This window comes from Halichoerus grypus, chromosome 7 (genome assembly GCF_964656455.1).
Source record: "Halichoerus grypus chromosome 7, mHalGry1.hap1.1, whole genome shotgun sequence".
In the NCBI taxonomy this organism is placed as follows: Eukaryota; Metazoa; Chordata; class Mammalia; order Carnivora; family Phocidae; genus Halichoerus; species Halichoerus grypus.
This window is the reverse complement of record NC_135718.1, coordinates 64444814-64460314: the sequence shown is the minus strand read 5'-3', so window position 1 is coordinate 64460314 and position 15501 is coordinate 64444814. Positions and strand designations below refer to the sequence as shown.

The window sequence follows — 15501 nt, the reverse complement described above, 5'->3', positions numbered from 1 at the left end:
ATTTTAATGTACCAGTTTATTCTGCCCATTTCAAAGTAACTCTAGGTTACAACTGGTATTTATATAAATATGTGAAGATTTTGTAATAAACTGTTTTTGTATTAGAAGGGGGAGAGGAAGAAGCAGAGAGAGAGAGTACACAGGACACATATTTAGCCTTCAAAATTAGTAAGACCGAACAGTTAAAACCATCCAAATACATCTTCAATGCTTTTCACGCAAATAAATGCTCCTCATTTCAGTGATATTGAGGCACTATTACAGTTAAACTCAAACAACTGTCAACATCCAAAATGCTGCAAAATTAACCATGGTTAGTAATTCAAACAGAGTACCTACTGATATTTAATACTGGAAAGGAAACAAGGGAAAAGAAGGAGTTTAACAGTGAAGTGTGTGTGCATGAATGTGTGTGTGTGATAAGTGTATATACTCATTTCCTTACTCATTTATCTAGCAAATATATGCCAATAAACATGTATGACATGTGCCAGAAGGCACAGGGAATGTAATAAAGCTATAATGAGAGACAGAACCTTACACTGGAGAAGGAATGCAACAAAGGACAAATTGGTCTCCTCCCAGTTCTGAAAATTTCTCTTTGGCTCTAAGCTTAAACTTGCCTTCTGTTCTCCTACCGCTCAAGACTAGAGATTTCAGTAATTCGATAAGTTCTGTCAAACATATTAAAACAATCACTTTGAAATATTCCATTTACAGAAAGGCGATCCATGGATCAACCAGAGATACACAGAGATTGATGTCCGAAGGCGTTCACTGAATTGTCATCCATACGAATGCAAACAACCAATTCATCAACAAGAGGAGACCAGCATGGGCAGAATCATGCCCTCCCCCACCAAAAAAAAAAAAAAAAAGAAAAGAAAAGATGTCCTTGTCCCAAATCCAAGAACCTGTGCCTATATTACAGGACAAATTGGAATTAAGGAAAGAGATGAAATTCAGGTTGCTAATCAACTAACTTAAAATAAGGAGGCTATCCTGGGATACCTGGGTGGGCTCAATGTCCTCACAGGGGTCCTTTAAAATGGCAAGTGGAGGCAGAGAGGTCAGAGTGATACCATATGAGAAGGACTCATCCTGCCATTGCTGGCTTTGAAGATGGAAGAAGGGACCAACAGCCAAGAAATCAAGGTGGCCTCTAGACACTGGACGAGGCAAGGGAATGGATTCTCCTCTACAGCCTGGAGAATGGAAGGCAGCCCTGCCACCCCTTGATTTTAGTCCAGTGAGACCTGTGATGCACTTCTAACCTATGGAACAGGAAGATAATAAATCTGTGTCGTTTCAAGACTCTCGGTAATTTGTGGTGATTGGTTATGGCAGAAACAGGAAATACAGGCACTGATAAATGGTAGTTTATCCTGACAATGGAATAATTATGCTGCCATAATTAAGAACATGGGACGATTGTCACGATACATGTTCAACAAGAAAGAACAGGCTGGGAGCCACAACATGACCCCAACTTTGCTTAAAAAATTCACACCAGATGCGTTAGATGCGTTAGAAAGAACCAGAAGCACAAGCAATTGAGGTGGTTCTAAGGAACAGCACTGATGACAGTCTTTCTGCAATAAACAGTTATTTGTCATCAGAAAAAAATATTTTAAAGTCTGGCAGAGATGTGTTCAACCAAGGTAGCTGTGACAGGCTCTTTGGTGACTGAACCAGGCAAGGCCTGGGATGGACAAACTCTGAGGGATAAAGAGGAACATGCAGGAGAAAAAGGAGGTTCAAAGAGGGATGGACAAACTCTGAGGGATAAAGAGGAACATGCAGGGGAAAAAGGAGGTTCAAAGAGCACAGAAGTTCAAAGATTCTTATCCAGGTGAACTTGAGGAACAAAGACCTTTACTTCACCTTTCTGCATCCCGAGCACACAGCAGGTGCTTCAAGCACTGCTGGTACATCTGGAAGGTGCTGACCTGCTGAACATGGCTGCGCACGTCCAAATTCCATCTCCCGAGACACAAACACCGTCTGAGTCGCTCCCCGGTGACAGCGTCACACAGTTTGAGTGGTCTGCCCCAACACTACTGTTCCCTCAAGCCTTCGTATTTTTAGTGATTTCGCAGAATGCAAAGTTCTTCAGGAACACATAAATCATGTTAGGGCAGAAACTGCTGTACTCAATTTGATGTTTTAAGACCTGTATCGGCACCAAACTGGCCGAAACGGACCAAGACAAAAGCTCTGATCACGTGGCATCCTCAACGTGTTTAAGGATATTATGCAAACACTGATAGTTGGGCATAATTTCATACTATGTACTCCTACCAAATTACTACCGTAAATTCTGCAATCCTGAAAATGCAATGGTCACTAAAAACTCTTGAGGAGCAGTTTCACGATCGCAAGCATGCGTGTGAGCAACATGCAGGAACACAGACACCAATGTATGTGCACACCTCTCATCTGTTTCAAAGCATCATCACTGAAGGGTGACGTGCCCAGCTGCCTCACAAAATGGGCTACTTGCCACCACTATTCTCCCAACAGGAAAGCTCCTGACATTTTTTTTTTAAAGCCTCTCCCACCTAGACAGGATACCAGCCCCAGATGTTTTTGAAAGGCAAGTTCTACCACACTTTTGAGATGAAGATAACTGCCATGTTATATAAACTATACCTATTAAAAAAAACAAATCTAAGATAGCTACCCCAAAGTGACCCTGCTTCCAAAACTGTACAACAAAAAGCTAAAGGCCACTTTTACATAATACATGTACAGAAATCTTGAGTAAAATACTAGCAGAATGAATATGAATACAGTAATGTAGTAAAACTTAAAAAATTACTAGTAGGGTTTATCTCAGGAATAAGAAGCTAGTTCAACATTAGATGATGTATTATTGTATTTCATTACATTAATATTTTTTAGATATCATCTCAACAGATGCAAAACATTTGACAAAACTCCACTAGTGAAAACAAACAAAGCAAACATCCTGTGTCTAAGCTTCTCCCAAAAGCTTTCATCAGACAACATATTTAAGACTAAAGCCCAAGAAGCACTCCCATTAAAGTTGGGAACAAGAAAAGGATGCCTGCTATCATCAATATTACTCAAGGTTGTACAGAATGTCCTAGAGCTAATGCAATAAACAGAAAGGAAATACGGTCGAGGTGCTTCTTACGTTAGGGTTAGCTTCAGAGGCCAGCATGCAAGTAGGAAATGGCATAAAGTCAGTTTTCCTTTGATTATGATATGGTCGGGGTGGGTCTAGGGAACCCTGTTCTGTTAAAAGAAAAACAAAAACAAAAAACAAAAAAACCACAAAACATGCAGCAGTGGAAAGGTACAAGGAAAGATCCGTAGCCAACTGGCAGAAGGAGAGACTGACCAGGGCCCACAAACGCTCGTGGCCTAAGAGTAAAGGAGCCAACACTATTTAAATTAGTACTCTCTTCTGTTGACTAGGTATAAATAGCCAAACACGTTAAGTTAAATGTGAGTATGACCTGATTCTCTGGTAAGAGATCAGAAGATGCTAGAAGAGAACAGAAATCTGTCATTCCAGATGTCATCCACCTAGAAAATGCAAGAGAACCGACCAATAACTGTTCAGCAGGTAACCAGAGGCCAAGCAACATATTAAAAACACAAAGCAAAATCATTCCTAAATATGAGAAAGTCAAATAGAAAAAGTCCTGCTCACACAGGCAAGAACAAGGTCCTTAAGAAAAAAGGCTGAAGCCTGCAAATGCTAAATGAAGTATTTTTAAAAGCCTCCGTAGGGGGTTGAAATAAAGAAACACAAACCTTAACAACAGGATAAACAGGAGATTTATCAGATATAAATTCTCCCCAACCTAAACTCACCACAGGATTTAAGGGACGTGACATGCAGGAGGAGGAAAGCCGTAATAGCCACGGCAGCATTGAACACAAGGCGTCAGAACTTGCCATATGGCAGAGTAAAACCTACTGTGAAGTTGTAACCATCCGAAACGGAGTTATTAACACAGGAATATAGAGATTAAGGAATCAGAAAAGAGTGTCCATAACTAAATCTGGGTATTTATGGAATTTAGATGCCATTTCAAAGCATTCCAATGGGATAAATGGCCATATATTTAGACAAAAATAAAATTAGTACCCCAAAATATGCACCAGAAGTGCTACACTTGACAGCAAAACTATCTACTTTCTAGCTCCTCTCTTGTTTCTTTCACCCACTTGCACTGGTTTGAAGCTCTTATTCAATTAATCCAAACACTCCTCCTCATCTTTTTCCCTTCCTTTTCTTGATGACTGCTCACCATTCTCACGAGCCAGTCTCACATTCTGTCCCATGAAACCGATGAGCATTCACACACAGCTGCAGCTCACAGATAAGGCTACGTTTACAAGCATTCAAGTAGCAAAAAAGAAGGTGCCAGCAATCAGAAGTTTAAACGCTCTGTTAGACAAGAAAATGAGAAAAGCATGTGCTAGTTTAAGTGCCATGTCACAGGATCAGGAGTCTAAGGTCACCCAAAATGTGACACCCCAGCCCCTAACTCTCCATAACCAGAATGCTGGGCTCACCCTGCTTTGGAAAGCAATCACAATGAGATATTTCAATCCTTCAATACCTAGAGACAGCATCCCTAGATGAAGTCTTCCTAGATGAAGACCACCCCCTTTCAGAAATTTTTTTTCTTTGTGGGAAAGGAAAGAAGATGTGGCTGGAACACTCAGCAGAGAAAAGGCACGTTATCTTGGCCACCTCGAATCCTTTTCAGAAGCAGGTACTGTATAAATTAGCAGATTCCGTCTCATGGTGAGATCAAACCATGACATCACAAGGGGCCATTAAGAAATGTGGGTCACTGTTATAATTACCCTCGCTCAACAGGTAAGGAAAGAAGGGTCAAGTGTGATTAAGCAATCGCCAGAGGGCCATGTGACTTCACAAGGATTACCTAAAACCTCTAAAAACCAGTCCACACAGGGCAACCCTAGTCACCTAAGAAGCCTGAAAACAAGACCTAGAGGATAATGTTCTAAATACACTTTCTGTTCAGAATTCATATTTAGTATCTTAAGGAGTATCTGCTGAAGGTTAACCCTATTTTAAGAACACCCATATTATAAAGTGTAGACTTATGAAAAACAAAAAAACCTAGAAACTTTCCTTAAGGAAAAAAAAAAAAAAAAAAGGCAGCCTCTGATATCCAGGAGCTGATGTGATGCTCATAGCTAAACCTTGATATTATTACAAACAAACCCATCGGACGCTTACAGCTAGGTCATGTTGCTCTGGAAGAATAGAACATCCACATCAAACAAGGTCACTCTGCAACCATGACAAAATGAGACAAAACATGATCACCATGAAACCCACAAAATACCAAACATCCCCCCTCAGCTAAAATGAGTGACTGCAGCTTCTTTACCAGTTACAGCTTTCAATATTCTAATCCGCCCTCTCTATAGGTAAGATGTATTGAGACACCCAATCATAGAACTGCCCCCGCTGTTTGAAAACACCCAATCTAGAAAGAACCTGCGGTTTTTGTACCTTCCTAGGATTACCCAGCCAAAATCCAAATCGGTTCTTTCTACCACCCTCTTAACTCCCCCAAGGAGTATTCTCCCTCATTGCAATGAGTAATGTCTTCAGCCTGTTTCCTGACAGGTGCATTCCTGCTGGTCTTTGGCTAAAGGGCACAAATTTCACTTTGCAAATTTCCAATTTCTTTCCCCATCTAAGTTCCCACATATGCTTACATTTTGGTAAAACCAAATTTAACTTCATTAATAAACTTTACAGAATCATAGCTACTGCATAAAAGTACATTACATCTATAAGACAAAATGTCTCTAGCAGGGACTCTAAATGCATCAAGATTTTTGCTCCATTCTTTTAAAAACATACAAATGCATTTCGCTATTAATACAGAGAATCCTTCACACCAAGGACTCTGAAAATTCAGACAGCTTTTTCTTCTCAAGTTCAAAGCAAGGCAAACTGTGAGGACACCTCACAGACTACATTTTCCAAATTTGCAAGTTTTGAGAATACCAATGTACACTCAAGGGACCGTGTAACCCTGGAGTATAAATGGTTTTTCTAGACACTCTAGATCCTGAGACCCAATTTCAAGAAGGAAGACATCAACAACAGAGATGAATCTCACAGATAAAATGGTGGGAGAAATGAGTCAAACACTATGGAGGACACACTGTATGAGTCCAGCTAAACAGAGTTCAAACTCAGGACAGGGGTTACTCTTGTAGGGATGGTGACTCCAGGGGGCAAAGCAGGGTCCAGGGTGTTAGTAACGTTCCGTTTCTTGATCTGGGTACAAGTTATCCAAGTGCCTTCAACCTGTGAAAATTCGCCAAGCTGTACATTCAGCATATTAAAGAAGTTATGCTTCAAAAAGAGTTTTTTTAAAAAAGGGAAGGTGACGAGTCAGCATATCACAGAGCAGCACCCACTCAACTGAGACTCTGGAGGCAGCACATGTCCACCATTTAGGCCAGTTTCTCAACCTCCCTGAGCCTCTTTGTCCAGCTGTAAATGAGATTAACTGCTTATTCTCCACAGGGCTCTTCTGAGGGTTGCAGGAGATAATGCTTGTGGTTGGCCTGGTGCCTGGTGCCCAGAACACGGAGTTTCCACCAGATAGACATCCTGCCTACCAGTCTCTGCCCAGCGGCATCTCTATACTACTTGGGGAGGAGTGGTCATCTCTGACATGACCCGGGGAGACGGCATACAGCAGATCCACGTCCACATGACCCCTTCCACACTCCCTTTTATCTATCTCTTCCTTCCCCATCCTGAGCCTTCTAGGCCCGCTCAGGTCTCACCAGGCTCTTCCCGCCGCCCATGCCTTCCGACCCTCTCCACATGTGCTGTCTCAGATAGCACCCACTTCCCCTCTCAACACTCCAATAGCACTGTACCATTCAGTCAATTCCCTTCTACTGTTCCTGTTGTTCTCACAGACGCCAACCATGGAAGGGGTGCTCACTTCCCAGCAATGTCACCAGCCCCTGGTACCAAAAGTCATGCTGGGTCAGGGCAGGCAGAGCTGCCCTTAAGAAAACGTGAGGCCAGGGCCCTGGGTGAGGAGCAGGCATGCACTGGAGAGCGACGTGGCCGGAAGAGTGAAGATGAAATGCCTTTAAGATGCACATCAAGGCAGCATATTCAAAAGAAAATGGAAAGTATTGGGGGCTTTAGATGGCGGAATTTCCACCTGCTTTGTCTGGGAGTCCCAGAAGGGCATAATGAGGTCAGACAACTCTGACCCATTCTCCCCTGCAGGGTCAGCCGAGGGCTTATTGCAACTGCAGATTCACTTTGAGCTCACTTTGATACACCGATTCATTCTAAAATTCACCGGGGTTCTTTGCATAAATATATAAGATTTTAAAAGGGAAGGAAGCATGGATGGCCAGAGGGAAAAAAGAAAGTCTAACAGCCAAGTAAAACTAAAAGTACAGAGATGCTAATCAACAGGTCCTACACATTTTGAAATTCTAGTTCTGAGTGTCCTGGCAGCCTAGCAGTTTTTGTTGCCCAAAAACTGAGGAGCTTTACTTGGTATTAAGACCTAAGAAAACAAAATCTTCTGTGAGTCCTCATAAAAAGGACACAGTGTGACAGGGTAGATGGCACTCAAAAATATTCTCACTCCCATGTCCCTGTTCCTGAGATACACACTGAATACTTAGGAATTGAGTGACCTGATATCTGAAACCTACTTTCAGATGGTTGGGCAAAAGGGAACAGAGAGAGAGGGAGAGAGGGAGGGAGGGAGGGAGGGAGGGGTGGGATGTGGGAGTCATATGATGCTAAAAATTGGTGAATTTCGGTGAGGGGTATGAGGGTGTTCATTGATCTGTCTATATTTTAACCAAAAAATATATATATATAATAATTCATAAGGAAAAAGAAGAAAAAGGGGCTATATTGTTATCCCCAAAGCACAGTAACAGGGACTGTGAAGGATCCCATCAACTTAAGTAACCCGCTGGGTTGACGGCCCACGGTGACCTCTCTCATCCCCTTTGTCTGCACTAGCAACAGCCCTCAGCATCCTAGTCTTTGAGTTAAACACCATGTGTCTTTACAACAACCATAAAATATATCAGTTCTGCAAAAGACTAAAGTATAGGGAGTCCAAAGTGATACTGGAAGTTGGGGGACAAGGAACTAGGAAAGGAAACAGACTCTCCCTTTTGTGGCCTCAACTGACATGATGGCATCAGTACCTTGCAAAGGATGAAAGGCTCAAACACTTAAGATGTCCTCAGATATAGCAGAGGACCCAAGCAGAAGCAGCACCAGCTTTGACAGGGGCCATCGGCTCCCCCCTGAAGCTCTGTGCTTAGAAACGCAGGCTCAGGGCCCCCAGGTGGCTCAGTCAATGAAGCGTCTGCCCTCGGCTCGGGTCATGATTCCCAGATCCTGAGGTCGAGCCCCACATCGGGCTCCTTACTCAATGGGAGTCTGCTTCTTCCTCTCCCTCTGCCCCTCCCCACCCCCACAACTCGTGCTCTAATAAATAAATCTTAAAAAAAAGAAAGAAACAAAACCCAGTCTCCCCTTTTCCCTCTCTTTGCTCTTCCCTATTCTATCAACTGAACCCATGTAAGCACAGGTGAATGATAGGAAAAATCTAACTAATTAGTACGTTTTATTGCAAGGCTGCTCAAATTATAAATCTTGTCCAACAGGACCATAATATTAAAAGCTTGTGTTCCTTTTACTGGTTCCACTTACACAAACTGGAGTGAACTCCATTGTTTATGTACCTAATGAGGAAATCTACTTTACTCTTAAACCCCTAAAATATATTTGAGAACGTGGGCTAGGACAGCTATCATGTGAACTGATGGTGATTGGAGTAGAGCCTGGGTGTACCAGTGAATCCAACTTTTCGTCCAGGCTCCCTTTCCATCCCCAACATAAGCAGTCAAGATCTGAAATGTACATGAGACATTTCGGAGATAGCCGTAACACAAAAATGCACAGGCTCCAATAAATGAAGTTCTAAAGTCTCTGACTCACTCAATGTGCAGGTTAAAGGACTCTTCTCCTCAACATGCTACTAAGATGCCAAGAAATCCCACTGAGGACATGTAAAGAGTCTACCACCTGAGGATCTAAAACTCTAATAAATGTGAGAAGAACATATCCTCTGTCATCTTCCCCTTTTCTCTTCCCTTGTACAAAGAAAGCACAGAACAGGCTACTCACCTTTTAACTAGAATGAGCACAGAACAAAGTGTGAAGGGAGGGGGGTGGGGATCCATTCTGGATACATTTACTCCTATATCTACAGACGCTCCATCTTCATTCTTTCTCCAATCCCCCAACCAAGTCAGAAAGTTTGCTTAACAAGCAGTAAATCTTTTTTGCCACATTTGGATTTTAAAATATGAAGAGTATTGGCAAAAACACATCCTAATGAAAAACTAAAAAAGAATGGATTAAAATGCTATTTTTGCAGGCCAAATTTATTCATCTGAAGAAAGTTCTAGAATGGCATAGTCACTGGAATAAAAACTATTCCTAATTTAAAAAGCACATATGCCAGCACTGCTCCTTGAAGTAGATGCTCTAGATACTAAAAGTTGTACTCAGGCTGTAGGATTAGAAGCAAGGACATGACTTCGGCAGAGACCACATTCTAGAAGACAGTCTCCTCTTTTGTGTGATAATAAGTATTGCTCAACAAAATTCTTAAGTGATTTAATTTTTATACCTTTTAAGATTTCTCATACAAATCAGGATAAAACCACACATCAGAACGCATTTCAATTTTTAGTCACAACGCATGTTTTCTGAGGGAAAAGAAAGTGCAGAGTACAAGGAACAGTTTATTAAGAGACGTGGGTTCAAGTTCTGACACTTTGGCTACCAGTGTCATTTCCCTGGTCTATCATTTGTAAAAATAAGCATTAGACTAGCAATAAAGGACACTTAGGGTATTCTCAGCTCCAGAATTTGAAGACAGCAAGAGATAAAGCTAAAAAGTCTCTTCCCTTCAAATGGATGTCTTACATATTTTACCACTGGTTCAGGTTTTATTCACAGTAGCCATCAGAAGACAGACTATGAACCCTGTCAAAACTGGCCCCACCTACTTCCAGATCCTTCCTCAGGCCACATCCAGATCACACTCTGACCACACTCATCTCTCGGTTCCTCAAACTTGCCAAGCTTCTGTTGCTTTCAGGATTTTTGCATGGCCTGTTTCCTTGGCCCACAACATGTTTTTACCAATCCTCTCCATGGCTGACTTTTCTTTATCATTCAGATGATGGCAGCCTAAATGTCACCTCAAGAAAGCCCTCCCTGGCAGCCCCAAACTAGCAGAGTTCCTGATTGTATCCTCTCAAAACCATATGCATCTCTTTCAAAGCACCTATCACAATCTTTTTTTTTAAAGAAAAGATTTTATCTATTTATTTGAGAGAGAGAGAGAGAGCATGAGCAGGGGGAGGGGCAGAGGGAGAGGGAGAAGCAGACTCCCTGCTGAGCGAAGACCCTGACAGGGAGCTCGATCCCAGGACCCTGAGTTCACTGAGATCACGACCTGAGCCACTGTCAGACACTTAACTGACTGAGCCACCCAGACGCCCCTTCATCTATCACAATCTTAACTCGACAACTTAAAATTAGTTGTCTGATGTCTATTCCTCCCTTCCCCCCAGCTAGAAAATAAGCCCTAAGAGGCAGGAATATCCCCTAGATCCTACCACAGTGCCTGACAAACAATGGCCTCAGAAATACCTCAGAGATGAACGAAAATGACTAAGTGGTCAATATGGAAGAAAGTTAAATTTAATTTACGGTCCAGAGCTTTCAACCTATCTTTAAACAGGGGAAATGGAAAATACTGCAGAGTAAAATAAAACCGCCAGATAAAAGAGTCTGAAACTGACCAGGAGAGAGAAATAATGCCAATTAACCTTAAGTCCATTTAAGAAGGTTCTGGAGAGAGGAAAAGGTTACACTAATAGTATCCAAGATGCAAATAATTCAGTAATTGATCAATTCATCATGGAAGATTTATCCTAATTCAGGATTATACATGAAATAAAAAGTGATAGTATAGAGAAAGATGAGACTTTTTTAAAGACACCAGATGTGCCTCTAATATTAAGCCATGAATTGAAGTCATTTAATGCAATTTAAAAGAATATCTAACATCATTGCTTCTATGATTTCTTCTGAATCTCTCTTAAATGCACCATATATCATTTATAAACAAAAACATAATAGTAGTAATCCTACATTTTTTCCCAAAGGAGTAAATACACAGTAAAGTTTTACCTAACACCATAATATTTCCTGAGGTTATAAATGACATGAGAATGCATGAAGAAACTTCACTGTGGCTTAAAAACAAACAAACAAAAACACCAAAAGCCAAGTCAAAAAAATAAGTGAAAGTGGGAATTTTTTTTCCAACTCAAAATTAGAAAAAAGGGCAAGTCTCTGAAATATACTGAGTGCTGAGAAAATGGCTAAGAGAAGGACCAACATCCCAATAGACAATCAAGAAAGACTATGAAATGGGCATTTGCTGAAAAGGAAACACAAATGCTCTTACAAACAAAGGAGAAAAGGCTTGCCCATTCCCTTGAGAGAACTGCAGATCACACCAAGATGCCATTTCTTGTCTACCAGATTGGCAACATCCAAATTGGATAAAAGCGTGGTACTGGGCCACCATACTATCCCTCCTATCTTGCTAATGGAAATGTAAATTAGTGGCAGCCCCATTTAGGGCAACTGGGCAACGTCTATTCAAGTTACACATACATAGTCCATCCGACACAGCAATATTACTCTTGGGAATTTACCCATAAATGCAGTATTTCAAAAGTGAAGAAATGTCTCTGGAGTCAACTCGTCCAGGTGTGAATTCTGGTATTGCCCCTCTCTGGGGTGGGACTTTGGGCAAGTCACCAATCCTTGGTGAGTCCCAATTTCCTCATCTGTAAAATGGAGATAACACTGGCTACCTCACAGGCCTGATGTGAGGATTCAGCCAATATAAGGAAAAGATTTAAGAGAGTGGCCCGTACATAGTATGCACTAGATAAGCATTAGCAAAGGCAATGTGTCCTCTTAGATATATTCACCCCCATGCAAAATGATCCATGTGCAAGGTTACTGTAACAATGTGAGACCAAAAACTGAAAGCAAACTGGATGTCCAATGGGAAGAGACAGCCATACAATAATTACCATGCAACTGTGAGAATGAGGAAGTAATGAATGTACTGTTACGGAAAAATCTCCCAACATATAAGCAAGTGGAACAGAAAAAAGGCACACAAGGAATCATCTACACCACCTTTTGTGTAATAGGGAAGGGGAGCGCATATCATGAGATGCCTTTCTATTCAAAAAATGCCAATTAAAAAATCAGATTTTTTTAGGTAATTATGTGACTTGATGCAGGTGTTAGCGAATGCCATAGTGGTAACCATTTCACAATATACAAGATTATCAAATCAACACGTACACCTAAAACTTATATAGGGCTACATGTCAATGACAGCTCAAGAAAGCTGCAGAGAAATAACTAGTGGGGGAAAAAAAACAAAAACATTTTTAATGGCAGCATCTTTTTCAAGCCTCAGGTGAAATTAATATGTATTCACAAATATATAGACTAGTGGTTCCCAAACTTTGTTGCTGGTAATTTTGGAATTACCCGGGAATTTTTAAAAATATTAATGCCGGGGGCTCCCATCCTCAGACGCTGAAGGACGAGACCCCAGGTACATGACTTTTGAAGTTCTCCAGGTGCATCGGATGGACAGGAACGCCTGGGACCCACAGACTGAAAGATGACCGGCTATTAGCTATAGAAGCCAAATTAATCCCAACAAAGAGGAACTGCTCTGAAAATAAGCCAAATCCCAAACCCCTAGTCAGCAGCCCACTTTAAACACTAGTTGACTTAGGCAAATGAGAGCAAAGTAACATTGTCTAGACCATCCCATGGAGGTCACTTCAACAGCTAGGACTCTGTGTGCATTTCTTTTCCTAGGGTCAGGGCTTGGCCACCCAGCACCAGCCCTCACTGAGGCTTCATTACCACATGGACTGGTCCTTCTTGCTGAGGTCAAGCAAGGATTTGGAGAACTTCTGGTAAAAGGAATCTCACCACCTCCTACCCACTTCAGCCAAGGAGCTGACAGAGTGGAAGGAACACTGGCCATCTACCTTGAAATCCCATCTGTCCCATTTATCAGCACTGTTCCATGGCCAATAATTTCAACACATTTCACCTGATCCTTTGTTTTTCAGTTGAGACTCCCACTACCCACCCCACAGACTTCCTGTGAGACTCACATGAAATAACCAAGTTGAAACCATTCTGAATCTATCTGCTGCACAAGCTGCAGATTTCAGAGCTGCAGATTCTGGGCAAAGATGCTCATTTTTCTCCTGTCCAGAAGACATCTGTCTGCACACACTGCCCACAGCTTCCTGTCTGGGGCTCTCCAGCCCTGCATGGCTTCACATACACCATGCCAGACTTTCTAGAAGCTCTAGATGCCAGCCCATCTTCGTAAGGTGTGATTCCTCCACAATGCTCAGACGTTTCGCAGCTAAAGCTCCCAGGGAAGACTGCAAAGGATGCCTCACTTCAGGTTTCTTTGCAGTAGAGCTGAAGAAGCCAAGACTCTTGCCCCATGGGCAAGAGACAGTGACCTGGGAGCCAAAGCATTGTACAGCATGAGGGCTGGGAAGTCAGACTGCATACCTTCCTGAGGGCAGAACCAGCAGGACTAGGATGCTTGGGTGACTAGTACCGAGAAGCCGAGCAGCAGGTAAAAGGTCCCCAATACCAGCTGCCAGCACACTAAGCAGGAAGAGACTCAGATCTGGGGCCAGCAACCTCAGGGCACAGGGGTAAAGGCTTAACGCAGAGAAGCAAGGATAACACATTTGATTCCAGAAAAGTCTCTCCTGTTTACCTTTCAAACACAAATTTACTAGAGGAAATATTACTTTTTTTTCTTAAATGTGGTATGTAAAGGTATGTGGTGATAAATCCTTATCAGTGAGGCAAACTGAACTATTTATAGGTGAAACAACTTCGAGACTGACCACGTGTTGATAACTGGTCAAGCTGGGTGGTTTATAAATTCACTTTCCTTTTGTGTATGCTTAAAATTTTCCATAATGAAAGAAGTTTAAACAAAATCCTCTATCATAAAAACCAATTTCACAGGAGGAGAATGTGAGAAGTGTATTCTAACACATGCTCAAGTGCCAGACACTGCTCGAGGAGACGAGGCCACTAAGCCAGCAGCTGGAGCCGCCGGGTGGCCTCCCGAGGCGGCAGCACGCTGGCCAGAGCCCTGGCGCCCTTGACGGGGCGCGGGCACCCAGCGGCCGTGGCAGCGGCCACGAACTCCTCTCCCCCCGCGCTGCGCGGCGTCCGCAGCAGTGGGAAGCGGCTGGACTCGGGGCTATTCAGGGGGCGGGCTCCCCACCTGGCTCGCCCCTGGGAGAGAATTCATGTCAGCCATACATGACAACGTGGACACACAAGCCTTCTCCGCAAGGGCCTCCTGAGGCGGAAGAAAGAGCTCGCGGATCGATTCAGCCGTTCCGGGCTGCAGGCGCTCGCACAGGTGCAGCCTGTGGTTCCGAGCTGCCGTGCCTCTGTCCGTGCAGACCCTCCTCCCTGGAATGCCCTTCCCGCACATCCTCCTGGGGAAAGAAAACCTCCAAGTCCGCCAACATTGTGTCCTCTGTAAAGTGTCCAATGCTGCCCAGGCCAAACACAGCCATTCCATTTTCATCTGTCCCTGAGCCAGTCCCAGGTCTGTCTGGCCCAAGATCCTGCACTGCCCTTCTCCTGCTCTGCAAGGCAGGGGTGACCTCTGAGGGCTGCAACTCCCCGTCCCTGAAGCCAGCTCACTTCCACTGGACTCAGCCGGTGAGAGGCACTGGCAGGAGACTGGAGGCCGGGAGAAGGGAGAAACGGGCTGTCTTTTCCCTTTCTTCTCCACCCCGGGCAGCCCCTTGGGCTCTGATAACACCTCTTCCTCCCCTGGTCCTCCAGGAGGAGGCCAGCAGTGATGTCCTGCTGTTCCAAACCGCAGTCTCACTGCATTTCCCCAAGGAGTCAGCTTCTCAACAACTCTCCCACCGGGGCAGCCAGTCCCTGGATTAAATCCTCTCATTCTGCACAGTTTCCTTTTGCCCGTGTGAGCCCTGAATGGGCAATTCACCATCTTCCTTCAACCGTGGCATGGTCACTGCTTTCCCACCTGTCCCTCTGGCCAGCCTCTGAGCTTCTTCACGGCAGACCCAAGGTCTGCTTGGGCTTTCAATGACCGTAGCCCAGGGCAGGGGGCACTCAGTTATTCATCAGAGGCTGCCCTGCTCCTAAAAGGACATCCCAAGTGTAGAGCTGGCACTTGGTAGGTATCCAAAAACTCCTGAGTTAAATAAACACCAAGGATACCTCATAATCTTTTACAAGTTAGAAGA

The 15501-nt window shown here is 43.3% G+C and overlaps 1 protein-coding gene across 1 annotated transcript in view; it reads right to left on the bottom strand.

Moving 5' to 3' along the window:
- The window catches only part of CCDC6 (coiled-coil domain containing 6), a 108321-nt gene that overhangs the window by 75736 nt on the left and 17084 nt on the right, over window positions 1–15501 (bottom strand). The window lies entirely within an intron of this gene.